Source organism: Epinephelus lanceolatus, chromosome 11, assembly GCF_041903045.1.
Source record: "Epinephelus lanceolatus isolate andai-2023 chromosome 11, ASM4190304v1, whole genome shotgun sequence".
NCBI classification, from domain to species: Eukaryota; Metazoa; Chordata; class Actinopteri; order Perciformes; family Serranidae; genus Epinephelus; species Epinephelus lanceolatus.
The window spans coordinates 27,878,562-27,884,251 of record NC_135744.1 but is presented as its reverse complement, the minus strand read 5'-3'; positions in this window follow the sequence as shown (position 1 = coordinate 27,884,251).

Below are 5,690 nucleotides of genomic sequence, written 5' to 3'. Positions count from 1 at the left end.
ACTTTAAAGAGCAAGCAACAGATAATGTCAGAAGACCAAAATCATAATGATGATTTAGGTCGCTTGAAATTACAGTAATAGGCTACATTTGGATCATAAAAAAAGAGTGTCACAGCCAAAAAACTGCCATCAGGACAAGTAGATAATTATAATTTTCCTTCCTGTCAAGGCACTTAAAGTACAAGGGTTTGATCAGTTTTAGGTACATACATTTTCTGCATTTAAGATGCTATAAGCAAACCTTTTGCACGATTGAGTTCATAGTAATTAACGTTAAACTGGATGGTTTTCAAATCTCAAATTGGGCAATCAATAAACTGAAGAGGATTTATTTATGTTGTGTACACAGTTTATATAATTACAAAAGCATAATCATTCACACACAGAATTAGATTAAATGTTTAACAGTTTGAATATCACTTCCGCTAAAGGACTTTTTATTTTGTTTTTTGATTTTATTTTGTTATCTTAACACATTTTATTGATTTATCTGGTGTGTAGCAACTCAAGCTACAAAGACAGCTAAACTTTTGAGTTAAGTCAGTAGTCAGAGGTGCAGTGTGTAAGATACGGCCAGAATTCTTGTTAAAACATTGAAAAGATGAACTAACATCATCAACAGAATGTAAAGAAGTAGGAGTTCTGACTTTTTGTCAAGGACATATATATGTGTTGTATTGCAGAGATATCTACTGAAATGAGCGTGCCAGTTTGAACCTCGAGAGCCGATAGTGAGTCACTGCAGAGTCCAGTCTGTCATCAGTCCAACATGAGAGGACAAAGAGATCAAGTTCGTTATTAGTTTTTGTTGTTTTACCTGTGATCTCTCCTGATCTCTCCGTCAAGTTCATCTTCCATGATGGACAGACAGACAGACAAACAAACCAGGGTCTGGAATCCGCAACACTGGTGTGGTTAGGTCGGCTGATTCAGGCAGTATACAGCCAAGCTAAGATAGCTAGGCTAAACTAGCTTGCAGGCTTATTGTCAGGCACCCAGAAATACTGCTCAACCTTGCAGTCAGCATTTTCCAGTGGCAGCTCGCAGTATTATGGCAGAAAAATCCCCTGCGGCCCAAAAAACTTTTACCTCGTAGGTTGCCATTATGAAAAGGATGTCTGTAATGCTGTTGACAGGACACCACGAACTGCAAACAAGGTTGATCATGACTCTTTCTATTATGTCATTTTATTCATGGAGGTTTTATATTTTTAAAATGTTCTCGAGGCCAAGAAAAGTGATTTAAAAATCTGTGACATTGCTGCATACCATTACCCTGGAAATCCAGAGTTCTTGCGAGAGCACAATTTGAATTTGCTCAGCAAGTCACTCTGGCAATCAGTAATGATGCTCATTACCTATGCCCATGAAACCGAGCTGCACCAATCACATCAGTGTATCTGATAGACGTGGGCCAGAGGCGAGCTAAACAGATGACGACAGCGCTGCGACGACGAAGTCCGGAATCAGTCAGTAAACATTGCAAGATGGCTACAGATGAACACCAGTTGTTTGAAACGGCTTTGGCCCGATACAATGAACGAGTTAGACTTGGCTTTTTCTCTAAAAGAGGAACAGAAGACGGCACTTGAGTCTTTCCTTTGCAAGAAGGACGTTTTTGCTGTTTTGCCAACCGGATACGGCAAGAGTCTAATCTACCAGTTAGCTCCGCTGGTAGGGCTCTGGATACGTCACCCTGTGTATTGTTCTGATTGGTCCTAGTGTTATCCAATTGCGTGCAGTGATATTTTAAAATGCATGCTTGGTGCCGCCCCTCAAGTTGGGCCATTTGCATTACTCATGGCCAGACCTTTCTCAATTTGGGTCTGGATTTCCAGGCTAGCATACCATGGAAGTAAACCCAGAAGCTTAAAATGTTGTTTTTTTTTTGTGGCGTATGTGCCCGTTGAACACCTGGAATTAGAATGAATAGGTGCCATCTTGGCATCTGGTATCTAGGTATTGCTACAAGTCTGTGCTAACCATTTGTTGTTTGTTTGAATCCAAAGTCCACAATCTGATGTTTTTGGGCAAAGAAAGTCATAAAGCCGAGAGATACATGAAACACAGACAGTGCAACTAATGACACACACAAACTGAACCGAAAACATTCCAAATGGCGTCAATTTATGGTTTTAATTGCGACTATGATCTTGCTAAAACTGCCACATGTGAAGATTAAAAGACTGCAGTGTTATTTTCACTGGTTCTCAGAGTTTCAGCAGTTTGGTCAAATTATCCATAGTCTTGCCCTGCTGTTTGTTATTAGTTGTCTTGGAGGTGAAATGCTGCCCCCATTAGTTTGGAGCATGTGGCCAAGCATTACACACCTGCACCTTTAAATAAATAGCCATTATATTGATATATACTTGTTAAAGTTGCTCATAGAACTGGGGTGAATTTTGTTTTGAGAGCAGCACCGACACAAGTCTTCCAGGGCTATTTGAGTGATGATGAAACTAATTCCTAAAAGTCTTTCAGGTGATTTCTAGCAGGAACATAAACTATGTTCATCAGTTCAATTTGTTCAGACGTTTGTGTTTCTCTTACACACAGAAATGGAGAATTTAAATGACTTTATGCATCATTTTACAGGATAATATTGAAGTAACGCCATTGTACGATCATTATACATTTATGCGATCTGGCTTAAGCCCAAGCACATTAGCCAATAAATCCAAATTTCTTTTATTGGCCATAAGGAAACTAAAGGCATAAAAAGGGCCATTAAAACCTGCTCAGGGCATTATTGGCAACCATTCAAGCATAATAGTTTAGGATTGCCTCATCTTCATGTCCCTGTATATCTATATGTCAGGTTAATTTTATAAGACATTTTCTGTTGCCTCCTATTTAAAGAAAGCGCTGGTCCTGGATGTCCAACCCTTCCACCTCTCTCCACCTCTCTCTGTGTCCATCGAGCATCTCACTCACTGTCTGTGGTGGGGCTACCAACTGAATCATGGAGATTTGTGGATGTACTGTATGTATTGACCTTGTAAATAGTAAATAAATTAATGTAGATGAACACATATATATAGATCAGACTGTCCTGCCAGGCCTACAGCACACCTTCCTGACACCCAGTCCTCTTATTCCATCGCTAAATATTCAGCATCACACAGACCACAGTGACCAAGTTGCTCTCACAGAGGTATTATCGTGAGGAAATGTAGAGTTATAGTTGCTGAACTTTAGTGCTGATAAGACATTTTGAGGAATACTGTCAGCTGTAGACATAAAAAAATGCATTCTCACATAATGTTATAGATAATGTTGCAGCAGATTTTAGGATGCTCCAGCAAAGCAGTGAAGAGTTGCCATGTGATTTGTAGTTGGAGGGAAAAAAAAGAAGCAAAAACCCTGTTCACTATTTCCTCTCCTTCTCACAGTCTTCCCTCACAGGGACCACGTCTCATTGGCAGGACAGTGTATAGATATATATTTTTGTTCTGAGTGTTGTTGTACCTCTGTTGTCAGTCTCTGAACTACACTCGCTTCTCTCACTGAAAAGGAACATATAAACGGCAGCTTGGGTCAGTTCATTGATCCACATAATTAGCTGATGGTGTCAGCCCTACAGTAAGTGGAGCCTCGGTGCAAGTAAGATTTTCACCCTTTCATGGTTTGCGATGGGGAATCGAGGGGAAATTATCCTGCATTTAGGTGCACTGGGTGCTGGAGGGTTGGAGTTATAGCTTCACAGAAAAAAAAGACAATTCGATGTGGTTGTTTGAAAGCAGAAACTGAGCCTGAAGACACCATACAAACCTGTGAGAGAACATGGTTTAACAGAGACAATCTCATAGATATCTGTTGTTAGATTCCTCGATTTATAATCAGAATATGAAACCAAATGATTCCACAATCCCAAACTGTTTTTAAAACTCTCTTCTCTCTCTTTCTCTCTCTGACTCTCTCTCTATCTCTCACTCCTGTTAACTTGTCTCCTGTTTTTCTTTCTTTTATTGTGAATTTGTGCCTTTTTGTCATCTTATCTTCCAATAACACTACTGTACATTGGAGACGTAAAGAAATGAATAAAAAGAAGCAAAGCAACTGTACATATGTTTTGACATGAGTGTTTATTTTTTTATATACTGTAATGCAACATTCATTCATTCATTCATTCATTCATTCATTTTCCTTAACCACTTATCCTGTTCGGGGTCGTGGGGGAGCTGAAGCCTATCTCAGCTGACACTGGGCAAGAGGCGGGATACACCCTGGACAGGTCTCCAGACTATTGTAGAGCTGACACATACAGAGACAGACAACCATTCACACTCATATTCACACCTACGGACAATTAGAATCACCACTTAATGTAATCTGCATGTCTGTGTCTGTGGGAGGAAGCTGGAGTACCTGGAGAGAACCCATGCTGACATGGCTCCCCCACCCCAGGGTTTTAATCCCCTACCCCAGGTTTGAAACAGGAACCCTCTTGCTGTGAGGCGAAAATGCTAATCCTCTCTGTGGCAGGTAAAAAGAGAAATGATACAGGTTTCAGTACAGGATCTTAAAAGCCATGTGATTAGTTTCCTACCCTCATGGGAAACCTGGAAATTGGACATCTTCCCTTTTCCAGAATATCTTTGAGAAGCTTAAAAATATTTGTTTAGAAAAAGTCAACAATAAAACAACTTATTGGTGGATTTAGGAGTAAGTATGCAGTTCCACATCTCTGGCAATATGTCCCAACAGGTGGCTTTAGTTAACCAATTTCGCAACTGAGATACAACTAAGCAGCTCAGATTTAGCAGCAAACAATAATGAAAGAGGTCTTGACAACAGACTGTAAAACATGATGGATGTAGCTACCGTGATATCACCCATTGGTTTGTGGACTCCCTTTCTGAAGCTTCGAGTTCGGCATCTTGGTTGTCGCCATCTTGAGTTTTTGGAGCCAGAAGTGACCATATTTGAATGAGAATGGATGGTGGATGCGGGGCAACTGAGAAGCCGAGGACACTATGTAAGCAGGTGAGTAATATAAAAATTCACCCCCAGACAGATGTCATAAATGTTGAAATAAGCTGTAGAAACCAAAACCATTGTTTGTAGCAGGCTGTAAAAGTGTTTATTTCTGCTGTAAAGTTGGGCATTTTGACATGGGGGTCTATGGGGATTGACTCTTTCTTGAATCCAGCCTCGAGTGGTCATCAGAGGAACTGCAGTTCTTGGCTTCATTTTCCAGTGGTTACTGCTTGGTGACTGTGCACTGTGAGTGGTCTGAAGAACAGAGTGACGCTTTGACAGCAGTTCATTGGATGGTAAAAAGAGAGCTCTAAAAAGGTTTTACTCATGACATATAAACACATTTAAATAAATCAATTAAGTGACTGGAAGGAATACAAAGATGTATTAAAAAATATATGTACATTAAATGAATAAATTTGTCCGTTAATTGAAAGATCCAAACTAGAAGGGCAGTCGGACAGTGCAGACCTCCACTAAGGCCAAATGCCTGATCTCACATGGTTAACAAAAAACATTTGTGATTTGGATCCTCTCCAAAAATTTAATGTTGTGCCTTAGCCCATGCCAAACAAACAATCCAAACTGAGAACATGACTGCCTTGAGGGAGGTAATAAAAAGGCGTTTCGAACTAATAATTTGCTGAATTGAACAAAGGTTAATGGAAGCTGCTATATGTAGAATCTGAATAACTGTCTTTGGCACCCCC